This window comes from Schistocerca piceifrons, chromosome X (genome assembly GCF_021461385.2).
Source record: "Schistocerca piceifrons isolate TAMUIC-IGC-003096 chromosome X, iqSchPice1.1, whole genome shotgun sequence".
Lineage (NCBI taxonomy): Eukaryota > Metazoa > Arthropoda > Insecta > Orthoptera > Acrididae > Schistocerca > Schistocerca piceifrons.
This window is the reverse complement of record NC_060149.1, coordinates 191271626-191286532: the sequence shown is the minus strand read 5'-3', so window position 1 is coordinate 191286532 and position 14907 is coordinate 191271626. Positions and strand designations below refer to the sequence as shown.

Genomic DNA, 14907 nt, shown 5'->3' with positions numbered 1-14907 from the left:
TTCCTGTTTACTTTATGTGTGGTTTAGACGTAAAATCTCGCTTCTTCTTTCCAAAATTAACGACTCACCGTCACCAAGGACAATGGTGATGGGGGTATAATGAACGTTGAACTGGACAATGATAAGTCAGTTACCAACGACAGAATTGAGTGCAATGATAGTGGACGGTTTAAATATTGTGAACGGAGTCAACAATATACCAGCACAAGATGAAGACATCGAGATGAGAATTGCTGAGAAGAACTCAAAGAAGCGATCAATGAACGACAGAGACAACGAGGAGCAAAGTAGCAGGTGTAGGTGCAGAAAAACAGAGCAATGGCATTATGTTGATACTGCTAGTCATCACGTGCAAGCTGCAGCAGTTCATACAGACCCGGTCGATGGCAGAGCCAAATTTTGCAGCAAATAAATGTGAACGCAGAATCTGATGTTGGCTCTTTCAAGTCTTTATTGACTTCCAGGATAACATTGGGGGTCGTTTACAACCAATATCCGTGGGTAAGCAACAAGTGCATCAAGAAATATAAAATAAACATTTCGCAAGACCGCAACTGTACAAACGTAGAAACTTGCTCTGGTGAAGCTGCGAACTGTTTAGTTCGGAGGCCAATACTTCGCAATAATAATATGGAGTATTGTCTCCTCTCTATGAAAAAAGGAATATAACGTGTCATCCAAGCTGTGGACGTCCCTGTTGTGTGAAGAAGAAATTTTGTACCTTACTCGGTGCGGAATCCCTGTAATAAAAGTGAAACGCTACATCAAAACTATAGAAGTAATAGGGAATCTTTCCAGAAAGCCTATCCCAGTATGTATAATAAGAGTGAAGTCGCAAAAAAGACCAGATTACGCTTCTATTTATGGAGTCACATGCCATGCGAAGCCCTTCATTCCATCCGTCTTTCAATGCTTGAACTGTTTATTTAGACACGGAAGTAATCAGTGTCGTAGCAAGCCTAGATGTTTTCATTGTGAGGGACTTCATAAGGGTCTGAATGTGATCGTGATAAAGATGCGCCTCATACGTGCATTGACTGTGACGCTCATCACAGGGCTAGAGACAAAATAAGTTCAGAATTCACAAGACATCCGGAAATAAACAGAAAAAGACCTGAGTAAGGCCTAACCTATCAAGAAACTGTCGCGCTGGAAGCTAGACGAAGTCGTGCTACTGTTGCTGCAAGGAAATATCGTTCCTTATGCCAGCTGCCAGCAACTTCCCCGCTGGTGCCCACCGGTCATAATGTAACAGCAGCGGAATGTCCACCCACGCATCCAACCTTTGTCGCACCAGCAAACTCCCCTTCGCCAGCAGCAGAAGCACATTAACACTTTGAGCGGGATACACGCACTAAAGAAGCCGTCTATCAATCCGTTTATGAACCACCCAGCGTTTTGTAAGGGAGTCTGATCCTATATTGATGAAGATACGTATGTTTTGAGAGTCGATATGATTCTAACGTTTCTGGTGCGGTCGATTTCGACGCCAAAATGTTTTTATCTTATTTCTTGAAACAGAAAGGCGAATGCATTACGTGTAAGATGTGGTGTCACGGCTGCTGCTGCTGGAGTCGTTGGAGGTGTAAACATTCTTTCCAAATACAGGAAGCCCTTGCTTGGAACAGTTAAACCACCTTGATGTTGAATAAGGATTTCTATCTCATCCTTACTATTAAAGGCTGCTGAAGCAACAGGTTTGTGGGGAAAAATATTCGTGACTAAATATATGCTTGCAATATTGAAATGGTTCAAATGGCTCCGAGCACTATGGGACTTAACATCTGAGGTCATCAGTCCCCTAGAACTTAGAACTACTTAAACCTAACTAAACTAAGGACAGCACACACATCCATGCCCGAGGCAGGATTCGAACCTGCGACCGTAGCGGTCGCGCGGTTCCGGACTGTAGCGCCTAGAACCGCTCGGCCACACCGACCAGCTGCAATATTGAACTGGAGCTGTTGTAACGAGTGACACCATTGCAAGGTTTTATTCCTATCGATTTAAGAAAATAGTAAGTCCCACGTGTTATGTTCTGCTTCTGCTGCAAAGTGGTCTTCTGATGGTTGTGTTGTATTTATGCTTTATACGCATGATGCTGCTTCAGATGAAGACATACACTCCTGGAAATGGAAAAAAGAATACATTGACACCGGTGTGTCAGACCCACCATACTTGCTCCGGACACTGCGAGAGGGCTGTACAAGCAATGATCACACGCACGGCACAGCGGACACACCAGGAACCGCGGTGTTGGCCGTCGAATGGCGCTAGCTGCGCAGCATTTGTGCACCGCCGCCGTCAGTGTCAGCCAGTTTGCCGTGGCATACGGAGCTCCATCGCAGTCTTTAACACTGGTAGCATGCCGCGACAGCGTGGACGTGAACCGTATGTGCAGTTGACGGACTTTGAGCAAGGGCGTATAGTGGGCATGCGGGAGGCCGGGTGGACGTACCACCGAATTGCTCAACACGTGGGGCGTGAGGTCTCCACAGTACATCGATGTTGTCGCCAGTGGTCGGCGGAAGGTGCACGTGCCCGTCGACCTGGGACCGGACCGCAGCGACGCACGGATGCACGCCAAGACCGTAGGATCCTACGCAGTGCCGTAGGGGACCGCACCGCCACTTCCCAGCAAATTAGGGACACTGTTGCTCCTGGGGTATCGGCGAGGACCATTCGCAACCGTCTCCATGAAGCTGGGCTACGGTCCCGCACACCGTTAGGCCGTCTTCCGCTCACGCCCCAACATCGTGCAGCCCGCCTCCAGTGGTGTCGCGACAGGCGTGAATGGAGGGACGAATGGAGACGTGTCGTCTTCAGCGATGAGAGTCGCTTCTGCCTTGGTGCCAATGATGGTCGTATGCGTGTTTGGCGCCGTGCAGGTGAGCGCCACAATCAGGACTGCATACGACCGAGGCACACAGGGCCAACACCCGGCATCATGGTGTGGGGAGCGATCTCCTACACTGGCCGTACACCACTGGTGATCGTCGAGGGGACACTGAATAGTGCACGGTACATCCAAACCGTCATCGAACCCATCGTTCTACCATTCCTAGACCGGCAAGGGAACTTGCTGTTCCAACAGGACAATGCACGTCCGCATGTATCCCGTGCCACCCAACGTGCTCTAGAAGGTGTAAGTCAACTACCATGGCCAGCAAGATCTCCGGATCTGTCCCCCATTGAGCATGTTTGGGTCTGCACGTCCAGCACGAACGCTGGTCCAACTGAGGCGCCAGGTGGAAATGGCATGGCAAGCCGTTCCACAGGACTACATCCAGCATCTCTACGATCGTGTCCATGGGAGAATAGCAGCCTGCATTGCTGCGAAAGGTGGATATACACTGTACTAGTGCCGACATTGTGCATGCTCTGTTGCCTGTGTCTATGTGCCTGTGGTTCTGTCAGTGTGATCATGTGATGTATCTGACCCCAGGAATGTGTCAATAAAGTTTCCCCTTCCTGGGACAATGAATTCACGGTGTTCTTATATCAATTTCCAGGAGTGTACTGTAATTTTCTCTTCGCTAAAGTCGGCTAGACTTGTGTTCTGATCTATATATTCAGCTCGAGATTGTCTAATGTTTCAACAGTCAATGGGAGATGGATTGGATACGAAGGACCTCCACATTTTATAAAATCCGTAATAGTATGGATTAATCTGTGATTAAGGTACGTACTGACTGACTGACAGTACATCCACTTGCAGTTGTATGTCAGTGTGGTTTACTTGCATATATGGCTGTACGAGGAATATTCAAATGCTAATAAATAAAAAACATAAAAAATAAGTCTGACTCAGAGACAGAGAGACAGAGACAGAGAGAGAGAGAGAGAGAGAGAGAGAGAGAGAGACAGCGAGCGCGCGAGCGCGCGTCATCGCAAGGTAAGCGTTGAAGGACACATTTGGAACAACTGTGAGAGTGCTGAAGCCTGATATACTGCTAGCGACTTGGTCACTTGTTACTTGTATAAATCGACAATAGTCACAGTTTTCTATTGAATTAAATTCACTCAAATAATTGGTATCAATGGCGAGGAATCAATGAAATGCAATGACATGAAATCATATCAGTCAAATACGTTTAGAAATACCAAACCTACAGAGTGGTGAATAATTAGTGACAAATGAAAATTTGTACCAGACAGCCGCAGTTCTTTCGGATTACATCGTTACACTTGTTGGAAGCGTTGTAATAACATTATACTTAGCTGGAAGGCCATAACAATAAGCTAGCATAAACTATGGTAGGAAAACTATAAAAGGTATCGAAAAAGTTTATTTACGACATATTGCAAGGAAACGTTCGCGTAACACACATCTCGCAGATGTGTTGTTGCGGTTCTATGGTTTGTGGACAGTCTGAGATGATGATCAAGCTGTCTGCCGATGTGTTTGTAATTTTAGAATTATTGCTGAAATTGCATTCCATTAGCGTAAACGCGTAAGTAATATCTACTTATGGATTATTAAGTTGTTCAGAACGGCCAGATGATTGTCGAGTAACAAGTGCAGTTTTAAAAACGTGAACAATCAACTCTTCTGGGCCGGCCACTGTGGCCGAGCGGTTCTAGGCGCTTCAGTCCGGAACCGCGCTGCTTCTACGGTCGCAGGTTCGAATCCTGCCTCGGGCATGGATGTGTGTGATGTCCTTAGGTTAGTTAGTTTCAGTAGTTCTATATCTAGGGGACTGATGACCTCAGTGCTTAGAGCCATTTGAAATCTTCTGGGCCGCGTGGGATTAGCCGAGCGGTCTGAGGCGCTGCAGTCATGGATTGTGCGGCTGGTCCCGGCGGAGGTTCGAGTCCTCCCTCGGGCATGGGTGTGTGTATTTGTCCTTCGGATAATTTAGGTTCAGTAGTGTGTAAGCGTAGGGACTGATGACCTCAGCAGTTAAGTCCAATAGGATTTCACACATATTTTAACATTTTGAACTCTTCTGGTGTCTACCTCTGCCCGTAAACCATGTCGTCTTCACAAAACTGAATCTATTGGAGGAACGAAATTATGACTAACACTTTCAGCTACTGAATTAAATAACTTCATTAACTATCGTTTTGCCTACATGTCCATCTTCAGGGACTAAAATGTATGTTCAGTCACGCACACGAATGAACGTTTGTAAATAAGGAAACGCGTCAGGCTGGAGCCAGACCGTCTGTTTCATTATAAATACACATATACTAGTTACTCACTCGAGTGAGAGAGAGTTTTTGTTTGTTTTACCTGTTTTGTCTAATGCGGGTTTTGATATTCAGATGAAACATACGTACATGAAGATTGCAGAGGTAACAGCTTCCCCATAATACAATATTTTCAATTAAATGATGTGCTGGGTTTGCATGTGGCATCTGGTTAATGTATTTGCCGAGTCGTGGTAAGCCATCGGTACGGAGCCTTTCCTGTTGTGCGGGAAGGCTCTGGGGAGCGCTTACCTGGAACCTTCCGATGTGCATCCCTCCAGCTCAAGGGTGGTTCCCCTTACACAGTGTAAGGCATTCCCGACGGTCGCTGACCACTACCTCGCACCGCTTTGGTGAGCGAAGATGGCGTATCCGGACAATCTTGGCAGGCATTTGGGCTGGAGATCCGATTTTGCGGACGACGTGGGAGCGCAATCGTGCACAAATTAGGCCCGCTTAGGAATTTCATCGCCGTTCCACGCAGTCGCCAAGGCTCAGAAGTTATTGGTCCGAGTTTTGACGCGGGAAATAGAGCACAATCTTGACTGGAGGGTGTCTAAAATATTAGCCTGAGTGGGAGAACGAGCGTCTCCTTTCCAAGGGGAGAAGGTGCAAGTTCTCTTGCATTTGTCTGAGCCACCACCTATTTCCAGGGTGGGGTGGGCGGGGGTCTTCTGCAAAATTATTGCAGATTTCTTTAAAATTAAGAGATTGGCTCAAGTAAGTAACTTTTCGGAAGAGAGAGAAAAATGTTTGCAACGTAGCCTCTCACTGGAATATTTCTGATTTTCTATCTGATGGGAAAACAATCAACTTTTAGCAGTTTCTCTACAGACACTCAAAGGAGCGTTGTTTTAGTATTACCTTTTTCTGGACGGAGACTGATGCGAACAGAGTGATACGTCTGGGCGGGGACCGACATCCGGGACACCAGACTTTTCCAGGGGTCCTTTGGCAGCATTTGCAGTGCAGATCTCTTCTGCAGTCGCTCAGGTAGCAGCCCATATTCTCACAACACAGTGTTGATAAGTTCAGGCAGCGCCATGAGGCGAGACAAATGATGATGGGGAAGCAGGCGTGTTTTCATTTTAAAGTAAACAGGGGTTCTTCTTGTAACTTAAGCTTTGGTAGCTGATGGCTTACTTATGACTCAGCTGCTTGGTTTTCCTACATATATCTTCCTCCACCCCACCAAATCAATGCAGTCATCAAGACCGGTGCGGAACCATGTACTTGATTCATTTAAATTACACAGAGAGTTATTTACTAGATTGTTTTCTTCCCTTCGCTGCGGACTTTGCCACTGAGCTTTTGTCAGTTGCATTAATTACACAGATTTTTTTGTTCAGACCTGCACTCATCTCCATTAACCATTACATTTGCTAATCATATGCTGTTGCCCCTGTCGAATGTTTTATTATAAACGCTAATCTAACTAATCTACCTTTCAATTCTATATATAGAGATGAACACCTCTATTTCCTTTAGCACTGCTAGTCTCCACGAGGGCCAGACCCATAATTCACTTGTCAGGGCCAATGTCTTTCAATCCGTTTCTGTTGCTCACAGTTTATCAAACATATCTGAGTCGAAATGGGAGGGGGGGGGGGGCGATCTGCGTATTGAGTGGGTTCACTTCATTCATATCAAAAGCACTGTTTATGTTTAGCCATAGCCCAGTGGCAGTACAATCGGATACCAGAAGATGTCAAGTATACTAAACCAGAAGTGAATGAAGTTACTTAATTCAGCAGCTAAAGGTGTTAATTACAATGTATATTCTGAAATACACTCCTGGAAATTGAAATAAGAACACCGTGAATTCATTGTCCCAGGAAGGGGAAACTTTATTGACACATTCCTGGGGTCAGATACATCACATGATCACACTGACAGAACCACAGGCACATAGACACAGTCAACAGAGCATGCACAATGACGGCACTAGTACAGTGTATATCCACCTTTCGCAGCAATGCAGGCTGCTATTCTCCCATGGAGACGATCGTAGAGATGCTGGATGTAGTCCTGTGGAACGGCTTGCCATGCCATTTCCACCTGGCGCCTCAGTTGGACCAGCGTTCGTGCTGGACGTGCAGACCGCGTGAGACGACGCTTCATCCAGTCCCAAACATGCTCAATGGGGGACAGATCCGGAGATCTTGCTGGCCATGGTAGTTGACTTACACCTTCTAGAGCACGTTGGGTGGCACGGGATACATGCGGACGTGCATTGTCCTGTTGGAACAGCAAGTTCCCTTGCCGGTCTAGGAATGGTAGAACGATGGGTTCGATGACGGTTTGGATGTACCGTGCACTATTCAGTGTCTCCTCGACGATCACCAGTGGTGTACGGCCAGTGTAGGAGATCGCTCCCCACACCATGATGCCGGGTGTTGGCCCTGTGTGCCTCGGTCGTATGCAGTCCTGATTGTGGCGCTCACCCGCACGGCGCCAAACACGCATACGACCATCATTGGCACCAAGGCAGAAGCGACTCTCATCGCTGAAGACGACACGTCTCCATTCGTCCCTCCATTCACGCCTGTCGCGACACCACTGGAGGCGGGCTGCACGATGTTGGGGCGTGAGCGGAAGACGGCCTAACGGTGTGCGGGACCGTAGCCCAGCTTCATGGAGACGGTTGCGAATGGTCCTCGCCGATACCCCAGGAGCAACAGTGTCCCTAATTTGCTGGGAAGTGGCGGTGCGGTCCCCTACGGCACTGCGTAGGATCCTACGGTCTTGGCGTGCATCCGTGCGTCGCTGCGGTCCGGTCCCAGGTCGACGGGCACGTGCACCTTCCGCCGACCACTGGCGACAACATCGATGTACTGTGGAGACCTCACGCCCCACGTGTTGAGCAATTCGGTGGTACGTCCACCCGGCCTCCCGCATGCCCACTATACGCCCTTGCTCAAAGTCCGTCAACTGCACATACGGTTCACGTCCACGCTGTCGCGGCATGCTACCAGTGTTAAAGACTGCGATGGAGCTCCGTATGCCACGGCAAACTGGCTGACACTGACGGCGGCGGTGCACAAATGCTGCGCAGCTAGCGCCATTCGACGGCCAACACCGCGGTTCCTGGTGTGTCCGCTGTGCCGTGCGTGTGATCATTGCTTGTACAGCCCTCTCGCAGTGTCCGGAGCAAGTATGGTGGGTCTGACACACCGGTGTCAATGTATTCTTTTTTCCATTTCCAGGAGTGTATATCACAGCTGTGGAACACTGCTTGTCAAAAGTCTTCCATAAATCCATTGGCTTTGGATCTAGAGATTATTGTATTCGTGGTATTAGCCGAAAAGTGCCACTCCTGTCTCTGTGGCGGGCATTATGTAGGTGATCCTGGAATGAACACCAAAAAGCAAAAATTCGGTGACATTGAATAGTCCCTAACTTTGTGACTGAAAGGAAGCGGTAACGGTAGCTGTCGACGGGGTTTTGCCACCAATGGTGCCACATATAAGGCTCAAAAATATTTATGATCATAAATTAAAACCGGCCGGTTAGGCCGAGCGGTTCTATGCGCTTCAGTCTGGAACCTCGCGACCGCTACGTCGCAGGTTCGAATCCTGCCTCGGGCATGGATGTGTGTGATGTCCTTAGGTTAGTAAGGTTTAAGTAGTTCTGAGCTCTAGGGGACTGATGATCTCAGATGTTAAGTCCTATAGTGCTCAGAACCATTTGAACCATAGATTAAAATGTGATTGAGTGACTGGTAGCACCTATTTGTAGCTAATTAAAGCTATCGTTAATCCGAAGATTGGTTGGAACACTACAGTGCTTTACTTGACATGGTCCAATTGAAGGTGGTATGCTACTGCCTTTCCCCACCATTCGAAATGACGTTCGTAGTCAGTCAGATAGAAACCTGCAGGTTAACATGGGTCACGAGACAAAATCAGTTTCGGACCGGACGGAATCGCTGGAATACTCCAAAAAATATTTATACATATCAGGCTCGCAACCTAATTGGTCCCGAGACATCGAAGATTGAGCTTGATCGGTTGTGTGTAACTTGGCATTTTTCACATCACAGAACAATAACGTAGTACCGAGACAGCTACCCCTGCCTTTCGGTTTGTGGACTGGCACTTAACAACACACGTAATCCGTTGATAATTACAATATTAACGACGGATAAGCCTAATAAAACCTTTCAGTTCTGAAATGTTTTATACGGACTTTCTTTTTTACTATATACACTCACAGAGTTCAGCTTGTCGCATTTTCCACATACAGTCAAAGTTTTCGTCGAATCTCGAGAAAAGGGTGACAGTGGCTGTATTTAGAGAGCGAATATATGCTGATGTATTCCCGTAACTGGTGTGTCATTTCTGGACTGGAGAGATTCAAGCTTCGCAAATGCGAGGTATGTTGCACAGGTAGCACGGATCTCATTTCTCGCGTTCCACACGAAAGCCGCAGATACCGCTGTCGCGTCTGTTAAACAGCGCCAGCGCGCCAGACGATATAAAACGGCGCGCAGCTGAGGCGGTCGTGGCGCGACTGACAGTTTGCTAGCGTATCTCCGAGGGCCACGCGCGGATTTGTGGTGGGTTGTGCAACCTCCGTCCGAGAACACGGCGCTCAGCTGGACAGCGGCGAGTGTGTCTGCAGAGGTCGTGCGCGCAACACGTCACATCGTGTAGCTCTGTCCTGCCGCAAGGTAAGCAGCTGTTCATTGTGGTGGAGCGCCAGTTTCTGCACGGCTTTACGCCGCGCTTCTTCTTCAGCCTTCTTTAGGTGCACCTACAGGTCTGTGACGCTAAGGGGCTATCCAGTGTTAACAGCGAAGCTATCTCTCCCTCCAGCTCCCACTCCTCCAGCCGGTCCACTCCCCTCCGTCCTTCCGTTACTCCCTTCATTGTGGAATCGTCGAGCAGCACGCTATTCCCTATTAGTGATCTCTTGCCTTCCTTTTACTACTCCTCTGGGTAATGGTTGGTCTTATCGACTACCGGTTTGTTGATACGTCTAATTCTTTTGTGATGAAAAGGCTTCGAACGAGACACGGAAGTCGTCTTAAAAATCCGTTTCTCTCGTAAAATAGTCATTTAGCATTGTTGGTCGGGGGGCAGTGACGTTAACACCTCTCTCTTTTTGTTTTTCCGCTGAGATTTGTTCACGAACGTTAACGTAAGTCTACTTCATATATAAATTACCTAGTAGATAGTGTCGGAAGTTCCATGCGGCTTTTCGCGGATTATGCTGTCGTATACAGAGAAGTTGCAGCATTAGCGGCTACCCGGGTAGCGGGGGTTGTGTAGCGTGGACTGGACGGTTTTTTAGGTTAGATGGCCTCGGGCAAGTACAGAAAGGGCAACAGCCTCAAAGGGTGCGGGGCAAAATCAGGACATGCGGGGACCAAGCAGCAATCGGTATTGTAATTGTGAACTGTTGAAGCTGCATTGGTAAAGTACCGGAACTTCAAGTGCTGATAGAAAGCACCGAAGCTGAAATCGTTATAGGTGCAGAAAACTGGCTGAAGCCAGATATAAATTCTGCCGAAATTTTTACAAAGGCACAGACGGTGTTTAGAAAGGATAGACTGCATGCAACCGGTGGTGGCGTGTTTGTCGCTGTTAGTAGTAGTTTATCCTGTAGTGAAGTAGAACTGGATAGTTCCTGTGAATTATTATGGGTGGAGGTTACTCTCAACAACCGAGCTAGGTTAATAATTGGCTCCTTTTACCGACCTCCCGACTCAGCAGCATTAGTGGCAGAACAACTGAGAGAAAATCTGGAATACATTTCACATAAATTTTCTCAGCATGTTATAGTCTTAGGTGGAGATATCAATTTACCAGATATAGACTGGGACACTCAGATGTTTAGGACGGGTGGTAGGAACAGAGCATCGAGTGACATTATACTGAGTGCAATATCCGAAAATTACCTCGAGCAAATTAACAAGAGAACCGACTCGTGGAGATAACATCTTGAACCTACTGATAACAAACAGACCCGAACGTTTCGACTATGTAAGCGCAGAACAGGGAATAGGTGATCATAAGGCCGTTGCAGCATCCCCGAATATGGAAGTTAATAGAAATATAAAAAAAAGGGAGGAAGGTTAATCTGTTTAGCAAGAGTAATAGAAGGCAGATTTCAGACTACCTAACAGATCAAAACGAAAATTTCTGTTCCGACACTGACAATGTTGAGTGTTTATGGAAAAAGTTCAAGGAAATCGTAAAATGCGTTTGACAGGTACGTGCCGAGTAAAACTGTGAGGGACGGGAAAAACCCACCGTGGTTCAACAACAAAGTTAGGAAACTACCGCGAAAGTAAAGAGAGCTTCACTCCAAGTTTAAACGCAGCCAACACCTCTCAGACAAACAGAAGCTAAACGATGTCAAAGTTAGCGTAAGGAGGGCTATGTGTGAAGCGTTCAGTGAATTCGAAAGTAAAATTCTATGTACCGACTTGACAGAAAATCCTAGGAAGTTCTGGTCTTACGTTAAATCAGTAAGTGGATCGAAACAGCATATCCAGACACTCCGGGATGATGATGGCATTGAAACAGAGGATGACACGCGTAAAGCTGAAATACTAAACACCTTTTTCCAAAGCTGTTTCACAGAGGAAGTCCGCACTGCAGTTCCTTCTCTAAATCCTCGCACAAACGAAAAAATGTCTGACATCGAAATAAGTGTCCAAGGAATAGAAAAGCAACTGGAACCACTCAACAGAAGAAAGTCCACTGGACCTGACGGGATACCAATTCGATTCTAAACAGAGTAAGCGAAAGAACTTGCCCCCTTCTAACAGCCGTGTACCGCAAGTCTCTAGAGGAACGGAAGGTTCCAAATGATTGGAAAAGAGCACAGGTAGTCCCAGTCTTCAAGAAGGGTCGTCGAACAGAAGCGCAAAACTATAGACCTGTATCTCTGACGTCGATCTGTTGTAGAATTTTAGAACATGTTTTTTGCTCGCGTATCATGTCGTTTCTGGAAACCCAGAATATACTCTGAAGGAGTCAACATGGATTCCGGAAACAGCGATCGTGTGAGTCCCAACTCGCTTTATTAGTTCATGAGGCCCAGAAAATATTAGATACAGGCTCCCAGGTAGATGCCATTTTCCTTGACTTCCAGAAGGCTTTCCATACAGTTCCGCACTGTCGCCTGATAAACAAAGTAAGAGCCTACGGAATATCAGACCAGCTGTGTGGCGAAATGCAGGAAGATCTGCAGCGGATAGTCACTTGGTGCAGGGAGTGGCAACGGACCATTAACATAGACAAATGTAATGCATTGCGAATACATAGAAAGAAGGATCCTTTATTGTATGATTATATGATAGCGGAACAAACACTGGTAGCAGTTACTTCTGTAAAATATCTGGGAGTACGCGTGCGGAACGATTTGAAGTGGAATGAACATATAAAATTAATTGTTGGTAAGGCGGGTGCCAGGTTGAGTTTCATTGTGAGACTCCTTAGAAAATGTAGTCCATCAACAAAGGAGGTGGCTTACAAAACACTCGTTCGACCTATACTTGAGTATTGCCCATCAGTGTGGGATCCATACCAGATCGGGTTGACGGAAGAGATAGAGAAGATCCAAAGAAGAGCGGCGCGTTTCGTCACAGGGTTATTTGGTAACCGTGATAGCGTTACGGAGATGTTTAGCAAACTCAAGTGGCAGACTCTGCAAGAGAGGCGCTCTGCATCGCGGTGTAGCTTACTGTCCAAGTTTCGAGAGGGTGCGTTTCTGGATGAGGTGTCGAATATATTGCTTCCCCCTACTTATACCTCCCGAGGAGATCACGAATGTAAAATTAGAGAGATTCGAGCGCGCACGGAGGCTTTCCGGCATTCGTTCTTCCCGCGAAACATACGCGACTGGAACAGGAAAGGGAGGTAATGACAGGGGCACGTAAAGTGCCCTCCGCACACACCGTTGGGTGGCTTGTGGCGTATAAATGTAGATGTAGATGCAGATAAATTTACGCTCTGTTGATTTCAGAATCAAGTGACTCAACTTCAGCCACCTTGTAATGATTCACAAATCAATATAATCCGTAATATGTCACTTGCCGGTAGAGAGCGCGACAAAACTTTAACTACAACCATTTGTATCTCATATTGAAACACGTAAGTTTGACGTTAATGACCGTACGTCGTCCCACTATAACGCCACTGCCCAACGAGAGTGTTGTCACATTATCAGAAGAGAGTACAGAGACAGTTCTGCTGCTGTACGGACAACAGGTTGCCGTCTGTCAGCAGGTGGTGTCACTTTGGCATCACCTCTGGTCCTCTCCCAGCTACTTGGACAATTTCCTCTCGGCTCTCTCGTCGCGAAATCATTTTAATTACACTACTAGCTATTAAAATTGCTGCACCAAGAAGAAATGCAGATGATAAACGGGTATTCATTGAACGAATATATTATACTAAAACTGACATGTGATTCCTTTTTCACGCAATTTGGGTGCATAGATCCTGAGAAATCAGTACCCAGAACAACCACCTCTGGCCGTAATAACGGCCTTGATACCCCTGGGCATTGAGTCAAACAGAGCTTTGATGGCGTGTACAGGACAGCTGCCTATGCAGCTTCATCAACAGTAGTGACTGGCGTATTGTGACGAGCCAGTTGCTCGGCCACCATTGACCACACGTTTTCAGTTGGTGTGAGATCTGGAGAATCTGCTGGCCAGGGCAGCAGTCGAACATTTTCTGCATCCAGAAAGGGCCATACAGGATCTGCAACATGCGGTCGTTTATTATCCTGCTTAAATGTAGGCTTTCGCGGGGATCGAATGAAGGGTAGATCCACAGGTCGTAACACATCTAAAATGTAACGTCCACTGCTCAAAGTACCGCCAATGAGAACAAGAGGTGACCGAGACGTGAAAGCGATGGCACCCCATACCATCACGCCGGTATCCAATTCGCGTTCACCCGCGATGTCGTCAAACACGGATGCGACCATCATGATGCTGTAAACAGAACCTGGATTTATCCGAAAAAAATGACGTTTTGCCATTCGTGCACCCACGTTCGTCGTTGAGTACACCATCGCAGGCGCTCCTGTCTGTGGTGCAGCGTCAAGGATAAACGCTGCCATGGTCTCCGAGCTGATAGTCCATGCTGCTGCAAACGTCGTCGAACTGTTCATGCAGATTTTTTTTTTTGTCTTGCGAACGTCCCCATCTGTTGACTCAGGGATCGAGACGTGGTTGCACGATCAGTTACAGCCATGCGGATAAGATGCCTGTCATCTCGACTGCTAGTGATAGGAGGCCGTTGGGGCCCAGCACGGAGTTCCGTATTACCCTCCTGAACCCACCGATTCCATATTCTGCTAACAGTCATTGGATCTCGACCAACGAGAGCAGCAATGTCGGGATACGATAAACCAAAATCGCGATGGCTACAATCCGACCTTTATCAAAGTAGGAAACGTGATGGTACGCATTTATCCAGCTTAACACGAGGCATCACAACAACGTTTCACCAGGCAACGCCGGTCAACTTCTGTTTGTGGATGAGAAATCGGTTGGAAACTTTCCTCATGGCAGTACGTTGTAGGTGTCGCCACCGACGCCAACCTTATGTGAATGAATGCTCTGAGAAGCTAATGATTTGCATATCACAGCATCTTCTTCCTGTCGGTTAAATTTCGTGTCTGTAGCACGTCATCTTCGTGGTGTACCATTTTTAATGGCCAGTAGTGTAGGTTGCGTATTGGGCACTG

General features: G+C 47.1%; 1 protein-coding gene across 4 annotated transcripts in view; it reads left to right on the top strand.

Moving 5' to 3' along the window:
- The window catches only part of LOC124721868 (sulfate transporter-like), a 478624-nt gene that overhangs the window by 302421 nt on the left and 161296 nt on the right, over nucleotides 1–14907 (top strand). Inside the window, exon 1 of one of the 4 annotated variants that reach the window (XM_047247005.1) lies at nucleotides 9813–9865. The exons of the other annotated variants lie outside the window; for them this stretch is intronic. The gene's annotated coding sequence lies outside the window, so the exon portion shown is untranslated. Of the gene's footprint in view, nucleotides 1–9812; nucleotides 9866–14907 lie in introns of those variants that run through there. 4 annotated transcript variants of the gene reach the window in all.